Here is a 15,716-nt window from a genome sequence, read left to right on the forward strand (position 1 = left end):
GTTGAATGGTTCCTCTGCTCCATGTGGTATTGGCTGGGGCAGCAGCCACCTGGTGATCTGGCTAAAATATGAACAGAGTCTCACTCATGTGGCTGGCTCATAAGACAGTTTATTGGCTGGGAGCTCAGTTGGGAGTTTTGATTGAAGAGCCTACCCAGGGCTTCTCCATGTGACTCAGACTTTTCACAGCACATGGCAGCTGGGTTCCAAGAGATGGCACCTCAGGAGGAAAAGTTACAAGAGGCAGGAGGTAAAAGCTGCTGGTTTTCTTTAAGGCCAGGCCCTAAACTGGCACAGAATCATTTCTGCTCCATTCTATTTGTTAAGCAGTCATGGAACCAACCCAGATTCAAGGCGAGGAGAAACAAATTCTAATTCTCAATGGGGGAGTGATCAAGGATTTGCCATCACCTTTAATCCACTACACTTCCAAAGTTCCTTTCCGGATACTGCCAAAAACTCCCCTCAGGGAATACTACTTAAGTCAGGTAAATACTAACTTTTTCAAAATATGCCTGGTTGTTTCTTACCTCCCTGTCCAGAGCAAGCCCACCTCTTCTGCAGAGCTTTCTCTCAGATGCCTCTACCTTCTGGGAACTCCTGGGAATCACCGGCAGGACTGGCCATTTCTCAGTGCTTCATGTGCAGTTTGAGGACATCACCGGTGCCTTTTATTGGACATTTTCCAGGTTTGAATACTCTTTTTGAAAGTAGTTTCCCGTTAAGTAGGTATCACACTTCTGGAGTTCCTGGATAGAGCTTGGAACGGGTCTTTCCATTAATCAGTGCTTAGTAAGTATTTTCCGATTTGGATGATATGCTGTGGGGAGGCAGTGGTGGAAGGGAACTGACATATATTGGACATGTAGGGTCAAACATGATGCTCAGTGTTTACATGCATCATCTTCTTTATCCTTCATGACTATCCTGTAAGTATTATTACTGCCATTGGACAGATGATGAAACTGAGTACTTAACTTGCCTTCCTTAGCACAACTATTAAGTGGGAGACTCAGAACTGAAGGTAGTTCTGCTTGATGCTGAGGCCCTTATCTTTCATTTACATTGCCCTGCCTCAAGCTCCCCTGAAATGAAGGCATCTGGGAAAAGAGGGGAAAGTTACGTAAGTGACTAAGGATTGTGGTTTCTAGAGCATTTGAACCACGAACTCCCCACGGCCAGGGCATGTTCCAGTCAGCCTCGCTTTGCACACGCATTTGCCGTCCCCTGGGACCAAAGCTAAACATTACCCCACTTGAGCTGTCCCTTTTCTTTCCCATTTTTGAACTCCCATGACTCCAAGTGGCTTTGGTCAAACAGATGCCATCCACCGTCATTCCCTTTTACGCAGCTTCTGGGCGTCACGACAGCATGTGTGGAAACACGTGGCATATTTGTGGTGATTAAATGTCACTGAGATGTCTGGAACCTTGGCTTCCACAGGCCCTGTGGCTCCAGCACTGCCTGGGAACCCCCACTTGTGTCTTCATCTGAGGAATCTCAAGCGAATGCTTGTGGCTCCTTCAACCCAGCCTCAGAGGGCAGAAAAACTGCCAGTCATGCATTTCCAGGGTGTTTCAAGGGGAACAAAGGGAGAAAAACAAACACGGAGGGAAAATGTGCTATTTGTTCCTGAAACAAAGTTACATTGGCAGCTTTCTCCTCTCCAGTAATACTTGTTTTCCTGAAAGGATTATACACGCTTTTGCCTCCTCACAGGATTTAGCTACCGCTCAGCTCATGACCTGAAAATTCTGCCCCCCTCCACCCTCACCTCCACTCCCAGCCCACCATCCTGTCAGTTTTCTCACAGGCTGGGCAAAAATTAAAGAGATTGAAATCATCCATGAGAGAAAGGAGGTTAGTGCAGCTGCAGCAAACCCCCCACATCAGCACCCCAGGTCTGCAGCTCAGATAAACCCGGCCATGTGAGCGGCCGGCCTGGGGCCCAGACGGGAGAATCCCAGACATTTTAGACCTCCCTCCTTGGAGAAGGAATGAGAAGGTGGATCAGGCTGAATGAGGAAGGCTGCCAGGGGGAGGTGTGTTTCCTGGGGAGAGCAATTCCACTCATGCTTTTCCGGGACATCCCAGCTTTTCATTAAGTCATTGAACACATTCACTGATGGGCATGCGGCAGAACAATTTATTGTGCTCTCCTTTTATGTCTTGTTCTCTTTGCTGAAGGGACTTTTCTCTGTTCCAAGGAGGCAGCAAGACTTTTGGGTACTTTTCTCTTTGGGGGCTTTTTTTGTTGTAGGGTCAAAAGCAGACTTTCTAGGAGGGAGAAGACATCCTCATTCTTGATTGTGTCCCGGTTGCCTGTGCTTGTGAGAGGGGCTTGTGATGCTCTGTGCTGAGACAGAGTGGGGCTGTGCATTTCAGAGGGTGCACAGCCTGGCTGGAGGCTGAGGGAGCCCCTGAAAGGATAAAAAGAATGGCTTTGGGGTGTCCATGAAGTGGGGACACCTGGACTCTTCTTTCGCATAGCACCCATGACAGGGGCTACTGAGCGGCAAGAGGGGTTGTGGGGTGGAGATGATTAACCCCTGTTAAAAAAAATCCCCAGGCTCAAGCCTCGGAAGAACCTGCCACCCTCCCGGTTCTGTGCAGGCTTGGACAGTGAGCGTGGATGTGAGGCCCAGTGTAGACGGAATCCGGGGTTCCTCTTTGCATGCTCTGTATCATTTAAGTCACCAGGGACCTCCACCTGACCTTGAGGCAGCAGCATGCCCCAGTGATGGCTGAAATTCTCACTTCCCCACAGAGTGAGTGGAGAGCTCAGGGCCAATGATCTTCAATTTAGAGAAACAGAAGTGTGATGTTTCTTGCACCTTGATCATGTCGTAGCACCTGCTAGCTGCAAGTTACTGTGCCAAACTCGGGAAACAGAGATGGGCAAGAGCTTAATGCCCTCTCAGGACTCAAAGTCCAGGTGGGGAGTTGAGGCAACATGGCACAGCGTTCTACAGTGAAGACAGGGCACGGAGGCTGGGGACCCTGGAAGGAGGGCTGCTGCTCTCTGAGGTCTGGGGAAACTTCCCAGATTTGCTCACCTTTGTTCTGAGTCTTAAAAGATGAGCCAGAATTCCTCAGGAGAGGATGGGGTGGAGTCAAGAACATTCTGCACAAAGGTAGAGAAATATGAATAGCACGACATGTTTGGGAAACTGAAAAGAGGTGGATGTAGCTGAAGCATAAGACAGGTTGTCACTGGGTTTGGGGGAGAGGCAGGCAAAGTGTACCCAGAAGAGCTTGGGGTCCCAGGCTCAGGCATCTGGACTTCATCCTCCAAGAGGCAGGAAATCTCTGAAGGGTTTTAGGCAGAGGGGTGCCATGGACAGAAGCAAAGCCAGTTAAGGAAGGTCACGAAGCAGACATGATCACCACACTGGGAGGGGAACTAGAGAAATGCAGAAGTGCAGAAGTGAAGAGAGGAGAGCAAGTGAAGAAGGAAATGGCCTACAGGGTCACCCACGCGGTGAGGCCGTGGACACAAACGCAGACGAGTCCACTGGATTTTGAAATTTAGAGGCTCTTGGTGAGTTTCATGAGGGCGGTGTCAGTGGCATGTTGGGGACAGACTACAGCAAGCGGAGGATTGAATGAGGGTCAAGAAGTGAAAGTAGTAAACCTGCTCATTGGTTTGAGAAATTTGGCTATTAAAAGAAACAAAGACATAGGAACATATCTAGAACGGGGTCCAGAGTGTGGAAGGCATTTCATAATTAATTTATAACATTTTTTAAATGATGGGGCGGTTCGGGCAGTTTCAAGGCTGAGAGGACAGACGCGGTGAAAGATTAAAGTTAAGAAAAAAGAGGAAGCAGAGCTGAAGAAGAAAGTCTGGCAAGCAGAGGCTTGAAGCACAGAGAAGACCCCCAGAGCAAACTTGCCACATGCCCAGGGGCTTTGAAGCCACACATATGTATAGAAGTTCTGTTGCCCTGCATTAAATGTAAACCTTATGCTTCTGAGAAGCATAGCACACCATTAAAAATAAATCAGACGGGTGGTATTGCAAATGCATTAATCAAACTCTTAGTGTGGAGCCTTTGGTGAATCAAATGAATCACCTTTTAATTTATTATCTTCTCTACTGTGAGGGCCATGATCTTAGAACCCATCTTTACCTCCAAAATAGATACCAGATTCCAACAGATGTGTCCAGACACAGGAGACTGACAGGTTGCTGGTTGTTTAGACACTGGTTTAGAAATGGAACTTGTTCCGATCTGGGGACTAGGGAAATGAAGAGCTTGCCATCTATTTGGTTTTATTAGATAATAGCACACCTGTGTACAAGGACATCATGTTCCACAACTCAAAGTGTATGAATCAGAGAATTGATTAAATGCATACACTGTGGGGTCTTCAGAAATTCAGGGCCTCCTCAACCATGTATTTAGGTAAGCATATACTCTGCATGGGAATTATAGTTTGGTGTGATTTGTTATGTGTTCTGTGCTTGTTTACATTTTCTTTAGACCAAATATCCTATTAATTTTTCAAGCTTACACCTTTTACAGAGTTACAGGAAACAAGTCTTTGAGGAACTTGGAAGAGTTGTATACAGTCCTTGTAATGGAACACTGAACTAGGGTTCAAAATAAAATACAAAATTTGAATGAAAGTATAAAATTTGAAGTAAAGTAGCTCACCAAACTAGGGTTCAGTGTTCAGTTCAGTTATATTGTTAGATTTGAGCTACTTTAATTCAAATTGTATACTTTATTTTGAACCGTTTCATTTTCCTCTAAAAATGTGATTTTTTAATAGTTTGCTACATGTGAAATGTAATGTTTTTAACAGGTGTTTCAATTTCCCAGGTGCTAAAGCAAATACCATATGATGGGCTGGCTTAAACAATGGGAATTTATTGGCTCACGCTACTGAGGCTAGGGGAAATCCACAGTCAAGGCATTAGCAAGGCGATGCTTTCTCCCTGAAGACTGGCATTCTGGGGCTGGCTGCCAGAGAGCCTCGGTCCTTGGCTTTTCTGTCACATGGCAATGCACATGGTGGCGCTTTCTTTCTCTTTTGGGTTCCATTGATTTCCATCTTCTGCTGCTCCCCTTGGCTTCTCTCTCCATCTGACTTTCACTTTTCTTATGAAGAACTCTAGGAATCTGGATGAAAGCCTAACCTGACCCAGTAGGGACATTCCTTAACTGATGCAACATCTTGAAGAGATCTTAATTACATTCGGTCCACACACACCAAAATGTGAACCTGGACCAAGAACATGTCCAAACTGGGACAATTAATCTGCCACAATAGGTCATGGGACTAAAATTACTAATACAGGGATATCTCAATTTTATAACCAGTCAGTGGTATTTTCATTACAAAAATAGACATAGATATATTTATCTTATAGGCAACTTTTTGGGTCCATATATGTGATGGCTAGGCATCCAACTCAAATTTTCTTAAAGAACAACTATTAGCAATTTCACTAGGCATGTTTCATGGTTCCATTGTCTTTTTTTTTTCCTACAATAGGAACCTCTTAGTTTTACAGTGGCTTCCTGTTGATTAAAAAAAGAGTGTTTTATATGGAAGACTCATTAAAGTTCTGTTTGTGCTTATCTAACCTTGAGGGCCAAGATGAAAAAAGTAAAGGAGGTGCTGGCCTAGAATAAGAATTTCTTTACAGAAAATGGTGAGGGGTGGGGAGCAAAATTTATACTAAACTCTGTTTATGATTTAACTGGTGAATACGTTTTGATTCACAACCTACCATTAATTAGAGGTAATGTTGTATTGGGTAGCAGCAACAGGTTAGAGAAATATTTTGATTTCTACTCTGTTACCCCCAGCAAGATAAAGTGGTTGAGTTGAGCATTTAGATCTGTACTCTTCTGACTGGGGCCCGTGAGGAAATAATGCAATGAGAGATTAAGTCTCCACATCACAATAGAACAGGCAGAGATAATACTTAATTGGATGGCTCTTCCTTATAATTGCATCCTTTTTCAGCACATTAAATTTTAAGGAAGTGATTGGAACAGAGTGGACTCAGTGACTGATTTATATTCCCTGGAGCTTTTAGTTCTATTAAAATTTCTTTTAAACAATGGAATGGTGCTGCCAAGCATCCCCTTATATTCCTCTGTACAGGTAACACTTCTCCTTCTGAAAAGAAAGAGAAGTCCCAGAGGACACAGATTTTATAATTTGGTTATCTCCATCTGGAAACTAGAACTTCAGAGGGGGCATAGCTGTCAACAGTGGTTTACTTGTAGATTAAAGACATCAATTATACCTTGTAAAACGTTGGTGAAAGGTTGGACTGTAAACACATGGTACTACATTCTTAGCCCTTTGGGGTCTAGGAGGTAGGAGTAGCTAATACTATCAAATGAATGGCTTCATTTCAGCAGCTCTCATGGAATGAATGAACTTAACTGCCATCTGGTTAACGACTATATGCTTGCGCCTTAACAAAAGTCCCATTACGTTGCCAAGGAATGTGCAAAAGTGAGAGTGTGGGTTTTAAAAAAAAAAACCCAAAATACAAAAATGGTCTTGCTTTCCCCAAAGCTAACATTTTAAACAAGTACACATTTTTTTTCCAAGTTCCCTTTTGCTAAGATGAATAGATAGGAAACAACCGTAAGGCAAAGCATTAAAAAACAAAAGTTCTCGGCCTCCTGGTTTTCCTAAAGTGACATCATGAATGGTGACACATTGGTGTCTCTGTCTGCACATCCATTAGCCTCTCATCTGGCCTTGAGGCAATTTCCTTTGTCTTTCATTATTCGCTTTACATGACTGCCTTGCTCCAACTCTCCTGGAGATCATTTATTACTTCTGGAATTAATAAAAGTTGGCTGTTTGGAGGCTTCTTGTAAATAGCAGTGTCATAATAGAAGGGGGCAAGGATTCTGGTTTCAATCACTTGTAACTCTCTTGGGCTGGAACCAGATTTCCTACCGCTTGACCACATGGGGTTGACTTCACTTGCTCAAGTCAGAGGGAAGAAGGGATTTTTGTCAGTTTGGGGTTGCCTTGTTGTACATCATCCACCAGACAAAGCTCCTTACTGTTTTGCAAACTCCTCATCTGTGAAGGACCAAGGTTCGAATCTGCATCTCCTACTAACCTGGTTCTCAATCCTGGCTGTATATTTTAATTACCTGTGGAAGCTAAAAGAAATGAAGCCTATCCCCATCCCCAGAGATTCTGAAGCAACGGGTTTGATTGGAGCCCAGCTTGTTATTTCAAAAACACTCCCCAGTGAGTGTGGCCTGCAGCAAGGCTGTCTATGGTGTCTAGGGCAATATCCTGTGAAGTGCAGTCTCCAGGAAGTGACGGTCCAATTGAACTACACTGATAGATAAACGGACTGCATGATGTCAGACAATTTTGGCTGAGGACATATCTGGATGCATCCCCTTAAGACATCTTGTGGTGCTTTCAGCAGCGCATCATTTAAGGATAAAAATTTCAGGGCCTAAAGTTCTCATTTTAGTTGAGCTGGTAGCTCGGTTTAGTTTTGCTGTCCACCTTTGGGCTTTGTGCCTCTGTTTCCTTATTAGTAAAATGGGGTTAATCAGAGTCTGACATTGTATTTTGGCTTGAGGCAAAAGCCAGTAAAAATTTTGCCACAATGAACTTCATGTAAAATCATCAAATCAATTTGCCCAAGTTCAGATGGCAATTTAGTGGCTTGTTGGTAATAAACCTGCTTCCTTGATTAGTCTAGGAAACAAGGGCACTTTCCTCAAGATTAGCTGCCTCTGTGTGAGGATGAGATAACCTGTCTTTGTTTTCACACCCCTACTCCCACCCCAAACACACAGGTCTTTGTTTCCTTTCTGAAGAGCTGCATGTCAAGGTTAGATGAAGCAGCTCTTGAATAAGTCTAGAACAGTGGATCTCACCCTGGCTGTATTAGGTCATCCGGAAAGCATTTCAAAAATACTGATGCCAGAGCCTCACCCCAGACCAACTAAATAAGCATTTGTGGGGGTGAATCTGTAGCCTTGTATTGGTTTGGGAAAGCTCCCCAAGTGTTTCTAATACAGTCAGGGTTAGAGAACCAGTGGTCCAAAGAGTAGTGAAACTCTAATGTGCATTTGAATCACCTGGGGATCTTTTTAAAATGCAGATTCTGATTTAGTAGGTCAAGTGGGTCCCTTGGCTTCCGCAGTTCTAACAAGCTCCTGGGTGATGCTGCCAGTCCTTAGACCACACTTGGAATAACAGATCTAGAAGGTTCTCTGGGATTCTGGTCACCAAACTGGTTACTGCAGCTAGAGTCCTGGGAGTTCTCTCCCCCTTCTTCCTCTCCACCTCTTCCTCCAGTGATCACCAGGTCTTGTCAGCTCCTCCTCATGGATAGCTCTCAATTCCGTCCCACTGCTTCCTGCTGCTCTGATCACCCACTGACTTTACTGGTGCAGCCTTCTCTTCTGTTTCCCCAGCCATCACTCACCACCCTCCAGCCCTCTTCTTTGCCACACTACTTCCTGATGAGCTTTTCCTTTTCCTTGCCTCCGCCTAAGCTATTTTTACTACATAGAAAGCTCTTCCACTCTTGAATCACTTTCCACTACTTGACCTTCTGCCTCTCTGCACCTCCTCACTCCCCATATTCAAAGCCTCTTGACTACCGACAGTCGTGGCTCAACATGCGCCTCTGGTTCATTTCTCCATCCCCAGAGCCCAGTCTAGTGCCTGTCAGGCCTCCAATAATACCCACTGAATTTAACATGAATGTGCAAGGCCAGAGTCCTCAGCTGCTCTGCATCCAATCAAAAGGACCATTCCTCCGACTTTATGCATCGGGCTTCGGACTCCCCGCGCGGGGAAAAAAAAAGTTGATCAGATTTAACAAAGTAAGTGCTTATTTCCTGTCTGAGGAGGATGGTTTGGTTTGGGCTCAAAGCACGCGACGGGGCAGGAATGAAAGAATGGGTGCTGGCAGGGGCTGGGAGGTCTGCTTTCAAATCTAGCTTCGTCCCAGCCATGGGAAAGGCTGGGGCTCCGGGGCAGGGTGGAGACAGCCGGTGGGAACCTCCCCCGGCCCTGGAGACGCTCGGAAGCTCCCGGAGGCCGGCAGGAGTTCTCGAGCGGGAACTAACTTGGCGCAGAGGGAGGCGCCGCGCGCCGCAGCCGTTCAGGTTTCCAGTCTCCGGAGCGCCCACAGGGGCCGCGGGCTTGGGGAAGGGGGCGGGGGAGAGGGAGGGCAGGTCCCGAGCCTGGGAAGCGGGGGAGAGGAGGGGGAGACCGAAGGAAATGAAACAACCTTTTCCTCCCACTGACTCGGGTTCCTCCAGCGACTGTGGGGCTCGGCGCAGCCGCTCGTGAGCGCCGAGGCCGGGACCCCGCGCCCCCAGCCCAGCCCCGCCCCGCCCCGGCTCCCGCGGCCACTCCACCGAGCTTTCTCTCCGAGGCGCCGGCCCAGGCCAGCCGGCAGCGCTTTGCGCGTTTTCCCGGGGCGATCGGCTCCGGGTCCCCAGGCGCGGCCCCGCGCTCCCAGAGCGCAGCCCCCGGAAGTGCGCGCCGGCGGCCGCGGCGAAGGTAAGAGGCGCCCGAAAGCGCGCCCAGGGCGCAGGGGCGCCCAGCATCCCAGCGGGGTCCCGGCCTGCTCAGAGCGCCCCCTCTTCAGAAACACCCCAAGCAACTTCTGAAGCTGCTGCTTTGTACCCGACACCCTGCCCAGATGCGGGAGGCTGGGACCCCAGGGAACTCTGCTTCCCACTGCTTTCCTTTTTGCCTCTTCCTACTTTCCTGTTGCTTCTCCCGTCCCGCGCCCCCCTGCTCCCTTTTCTGAATCAAGCAAGCTCTCAGCTCCCTGCCTCTGTTGCCCGGCTTCCGGGAGCGGGTCCTTTCCAAATCTCGGTGCTGTCTCTCCCTCCGCCGCCGCGAGCAGGGGCTGCGCGGGGCCCACCCGCGGCAGTGACTGGCTTTGATTCCCGCGGGCCTGCCGGGTGCCGACCTGCCTGAAATTCTGTCGTGCACGCTGGATTCATTTACCTTGCTCGTTTCGGAGACACCCAGCTCGCTGCGCGCATTTGGCGACCCCCAGGACCCCAGACTCGGAGTGGATGGGGCGTGCAAAAGCTGCGTCAGGCGACTCCTAAAACCTAAGGGGGACAGTCAGGTTCTTGCGGCTCTGTCTGGGCTTCCTACCAGGTTGGCGGGGGTGGGGGGTGGCGGTGAGGGGCAAGAAAAGGGTAAGTACTAGATAACTAATGCGCATCGGTCGTGGAGTTAATGAGGAAGGCTCTGGAGGAGAGGAGGGCAAACCACACCGCGCTAGCTTGGCATTTTGCTCTTATTAACTCGCGTTCTCACATCGAGCCTGGGAGCCTATTTTACACATGGGTGAAATGCGGTGCAGAGAGGTTAAGTAATGTGCCAGAGGCCACACAGCTGGGAAGAGGCCCAGCCGGGATTTGGATCCCAGCTGGTTTGTACCACACATTCTACGTCCAGCCCTACAGAGGTTTCCTCTGTCCAAGCCAAACAGGAACCCACCTTTTTCCATTTGGAGCAACTATATCTTGATTCTTTTTAAATTCAAACTATTTAACACCTGCTGTGCTTCCAGGTCAGTGCTAAGCATTGAGGTTTTACTTTTGAACCCCACTGTTTCAGCCTCCCCATCATCCAGTCAAATCTATAATTCTGCCTTGCCGTCTTGGGTCTCTTCCCCTAGAGGCAGTTGAGCTTGGCAGCCCTAGAGCCGCGCTGCCAGTGTTTTAGTCCTCACTGAGGCAGGTGACATCCCTTTCTGTGGCTCGATGTCCTCACCGGTAAAAAGAGATGTTTAATGTGAGGGTTTAAATCAGCAATTCTCAAAGGGAGGGTGGTGTCTGGTGGAGTGATTTTGCCCCCCAGGGGACATAAATGACTAGAGACATTTTTGGTTGTCACTGAGGGAGGGGGTGGATGGGTGGGAAGAGGACAACTGCAAATGGTGGGTAGAAGCCGGGGTGATGTTAAACATCTCTGATGCATAGGACAGACCCCATAACAAAATATTATACAGCCCAAAATGTTAATAATGCCAAGAGTGAAAAACCCTGGTTTCACCTATTAGTTCATGAAGGGCACCATTATTTCCTCTTCTCACCTTCTCCAGTTTGGCTGATGATACCAGCCTCTGTCCCCATCTCTCCCATCACCTCTCCCAATGCCAGAACTCTGCTGCCAAAACCATAGCAGGTCATGCTACTGAACTGCCTTAAAATCATCTTTGACCCCCACCCCCCACCCACTACTAACAGCAGGGATGGGAACCTGCACGTATTTTACAAGCACCAGAGATAATTCCTCTGCATATTCAAGTTTGAGAACCACTGTCTTACGGAATAAAATCGAACCTCTGACCTCAATTTACCTTCCTAGCCTTATGTTAGACCACTTCTTCTATGTTCCTCCAATAACTGACAGTTTACTCTTCTTTTGGCATTCCAGGCCCTGTGCTTTGGGAATGCCCTTCCTCCGTCTTGGTTGACAAATTCCTCATCATTCTTTGAGGCTAGAGCTCAAGTCCCCTTCTGGGCAAAACATTCTTTAATTTCTGAAGAGTTCTGTTGCTCCCTGCTACCTCAGCACTTTTTTTTTTTTTTTTTTAATTTATCTCTATCATAGTATTTTCTGCACTACGTAGGGATCCCTCATTAGTCTCTCCAAAGGCCTCTGTCCCTAGAACCTAAGCGCGGTGTTGTGCTAACAGTGCTGGTTAAGCTTGAGGGCTTTGGAGTCAGGCTGCCTGCAGTTAATCCCAGCTCTGCCACTTATTAACTCTGTGACCTTGAGCAAGTTGACTCAGTCTCTTAAAGGCTTATTGGTAAAGTGGGAAGAACATGAAACCTCCCTGCAGACTCACATGGCTAATTAATGGCATAATTGTTCATCTTAACAATGAGTGCCTCCTCTACTCCAGGCCGTGGTTCACATTTAGTACTGTATGTTTTTACTCCATTTAATCCTCATAACCACCCTTTAAAGCTGGTGCTGCTATTGCCCTATTTCCCAAAGAAATGGAGGCACCGAAAGGCTAAGCAATTGGCCTAAAGGCACACAGCTAATGAGTGGTGGGGCCAGGGTCTATGGAGACAGCTGAACTGCAGAGCTCATGGGTAAAGGGTTTATCCCAGAGCTGGTCAGATAGTAAGTGCTCAGTAAATGGGAGCTGAGGTTTGTCGAGTGCATTAACAGAAGCTGAAGTCCGTTGGATTTTCCATCTGTGACACACTGGTGACCTGACTTGTGCCATTAGTTCTACAACTTCTCTTCCTCTTCTCCCCTCCTTGCCCTGCCCCCAGAAACAGAGGGGCAGAACGTTAGGGTCGGTACCCAGTCACAGTGCTGGCTCAGCACCTCTTACCTTGATGCTAAATGAGTGTTTTTGACATAGATCCTAAATGCACTGGTCCGGGACAGAACAGTGTTAACTCCTTTGGGGGAGTCAAAGGTGCTGAGGATGCAGTCAACACACCTGCTCAGAGGAGAGAGGTGCAGACTTGGGGTCAGGAACTGCCTGGCTCCAGCTTTGCCCTTACCAAGTGTGAGGCCTTTGTCATGTGCACCTAATACATGAGTATTGGTGAAATTAATCAATGAAGCGTAGATGGATGAATATATATGTCACCACCTGGCTTTCTACATTATACTTCATCAGATGTAGGGTACTCCTTCTCCAAGTGTTATGAGGAAGGTAAAACTTGTTAAGGGAACTTAATGGCCCATATCGGGTGTTGGAGAACCAGGTTTGGAACTGGTCGCTGATGCCCTGTGTGAATTGTGTGTGACACCGGATACTCGGTTACAGCTGATCACTTCGCCAACTTGGAATCTTTTATTTCCCCACATGCAACCCTGGCTTTGAAAGCTGAGCCCCGCTCCTTGCTGGTCCCTTGGCCACTTGCTCTGTAGGCCAGACTGCCTTGCACACATACCTGCATATTTGTGTATTCTGGCTTCCTCTCCAACTGCCCTGCACAGCTGGCATTCCCCTGAGCCTGCTTGTTTTGGCAGGTTTTCCCCAAAACTTCAGTGGGATGAGGTCACCTGATGTGTACAAGGCCCAGTGGTTTTGTTAGGGGCTGTGGAATACTCTAGTAAGGGCCACTTTTGAAGGTGGAGGTAGGGTGAGAACTTTCCTGCCCATGGACACATTAGAGACCCTTCAGATCCACTATAGCACTTTCCCCCCATGCAGGCACCAGGCTCTTTCTGCCTTCTGGCATCAGTCTCCTGGGCTGCCAGCTGGCTGATCTGAGAAACAGTTTCCCTCAAGCTGCTGCTGACTGGAGTAAATGTCGGACCCAAGGTCTTTGGGCACTACATGCATTTTCACCGAGGCTTTCGAAGCTGCCCCCAGAAGATTAATTAGCCCAGGGAGAATGTGTCAGGCTCAGTGCCAGGTCTTCAGGCCTCTGATGTCACACCTTGTTGGCTGCCAACTTGGGTGGTACCTCTTAACTGGCCAGACAGATTCCTGAGGAGGCTGCTTGCTGCTTTGTGTGTCTGATTCTGGGGAGACAAACCTCATCCTGTTTTGGTCTTAGGCTGTGTTCCCCCTGAAATGTGCCTCTGCTGTTGAACTCTGTGAAATCTTGTTTGGGGCTGTAGGAGGTATCTTGGTCTCAGACTAGCTTGATAACGGGAACTTGAGGTGTTAGGGTGGGCTTGGGATTCAGGTGTAATGAGCAGCTCTGTGCTGGGTGCAAAAGACACAAAGATGTGTCATCAAAGAGGCCACAGTCCACTTGGTGTGACGGACATGTAAGCAGATCCCCAGCATGTGTCCAATGGAATAAGAAAGATCTGAGCAGAGAACTGGGAGCTCAAAGGAACCAGCCACCATCTCTGCTTAGGAGAGTCAGGGAAGGCTTCAGAGAGTAGGGGGTGTTTGAATAGGGTCTTAACGAATAAGTAGGAGTTTGCTGGGCTTGGGTGGTACTGGTGATCAAAGAGCATTGTAGATAGGAAATTGCATATACATGGTCCAGAGTCAGAAAAGGGTTTGTCAGCTGTGGATATACATGGAGTGGGGGTTTGGAGGGCTAGAGATGGGCCTGGGGAGGTGACTTTGACTTTTCAACAGTCTGTTCCTTTACTGTTGGGAGGTGATGGAGTGGGGATTTAAAGCTCAGGTGTGCTGAGCTTTTTGATTGGTGTCTGCCTGCTGTCCCTGCTGCTGCCTTGTTTCCTCCTGGGGCAGCGGGACAGACCTTGGGGGTCAGGGGAAGAGGACCGCTGTCTCCCGTAAGCAAAGAAACCACAGAAACAAAGAAAGCTGAGCTCAGTGGTTATGGGTGGTTGTTTTCTTTTCAAAGCCCTGGCTGACACACTATGCAGATGGTCCCTCTTGAGTCTGGGCTTTTGAACAAGTCTCTTTTTTTTTCCTGGCACCTTACTTTTAGAGCATCCAAAAGTCTTTATGAATTGCTGTTTCCCACGACTTAGAAAGGGAGAGGGAGGGAGTGGGGAGATGTAGAGATGGAGATGCTCAGGTTCATTTTATACACGATCCAGCATGTGATCCACCAGATCAGACTCTCAGAACTGACACATTTCCTGGGAATCATGTTCACATTTGTCTTCCTTCTCTTTAAATCCAAAGCCTTTCAAGTGTACTGATTGCAAAGGGCTCATGACAGGTGATGGATACGTCTACTTGTTGAGTGGATGATTGATATGGGTGATTCTTTAGGTCATCCTCAGTCTTCATTCATTCAATAATTCCCCAATTATTGACTCCTTGGGACACAGGAGACAGTAAGTGACGAATGAATGAATGCCCTGCCATGAAAGTCACAATCCCAACCCTTAAGGATGCTCACAGCCTGACTGGGGAAATGGATGAGAAGAGAGACAAACACAACACAAGCAGACTGGTGCCCTGGAAGAGAAAATGTGGAGTGTAGACGAATCCAGCCAGGACTCTAGGAGTGGATGATGAGGGGCAGGTGCTCTCTTCCAGTGGCCGTCCTCCCCCCAGGCAGAGTGCTCCCACTGTGGTTCCTTAAGGGCTATAATAAGAGAAGGTAGCACCAATCACCTGGGGTGTGTTCCAGGCCCCGTGTTAAGGACTTGTTTTACATCCATCTATCACACGAATCTTGCAACTACCCTCTGAATATGGTATTAGAGGCAGAAATGAAGTCCTGCCTACAGCTGAAAGGGAGATACAAGATCAGATCCAGGATACAGGACTCCAAGCCCTTACCCACGGCTGGCACTCTTGAGCTGCTTTTGGAAAATCTGATTTTAAAGAAGGAAAGTACATGGGTATGGGCTGTTGGGGCCAGGCCAGAAAAGCCCCTTTTCGCCCCATTTTTGTCCCATTCCCTCTGTCCTGCCTGCACTCTGAGGCTGGGCCTCAGGGGTTCAGAGCTTCTCTTCCTCTCGTCCCCTCTTTGATCACCGAGGCAGCCTGCACTTTGTCCTCCTCCGTGAGGGGAGGCGGAAAGGCTCAGCAGAAAAGTAACCATAAACTTGAGAGGAAAAGACGACTTTTTACAAAACACCTGCTGTAATTTAAGCCTCTCCCCTTTTTGCCCTGAGCCCTCCTGCCCGTGGCACTCAGATGGGCAGTAGCTGCAGGGAACAGACTTCGGGGGCCCTTGTTTCTGGAGGGGGACCCGACCCACAGGGCTCCTAAGGCCATCTTCTGGGCACCTGCACAAGCAAAGATGTTTTATCCTTTTAGTCGATCCTCTTATCAGGACAGGGAGGCCTCTTGTCAG

At 48.0% G+C, this 15,716-nt stretch overlaps 2 protein-coding genes across 5 annotated transcripts in view; both read left to right on the forward strand.

The window, feature by feature from the left end:
• Window positions 1–15,716, forward strand: part of LOC119512632 (GC-rich sequence DNA-binding factor 2-like) — a 935,299-nt gene that overhangs the window by 162,920 nt on the left and 756,663 nt on the right. The window lies entirely within an intron of this gene.
• The window catches only part of EVA1A (eva-1 homolog A, regulator of programmed cell death), a 51,717-nt gene continuing 44,752 nt past the window's right edge, over window positions 8,752–15,716 (forward strand). For 2 of the 4 annotated variants that reach the window (XR_005212420.1, XM_037807426.1), the window contains exon 1: window positions 9,151–9,531. The gene's annotated coding sequence lies outside the window, so the exon portion shown is untranslated. The other 2 variants (XM_037807430.1, XM_037807429.1) reach the window with 2 other exon arrangements.

The sequence above is a fragment of the Choloepus didactylus genome, chromosome 17 (assembly GCF_015220235.1).
Source record: "Choloepus didactylus isolate mChoDid1 chromosome 17, mChoDid1.pri, whole genome shotgun sequence".
NCBI classification, from domain to species: Eukaryota; Metazoa; Chordata; class Mammalia; order Pilosa; family Megalonychidae; genus Choloepus; species Choloepus didactylus.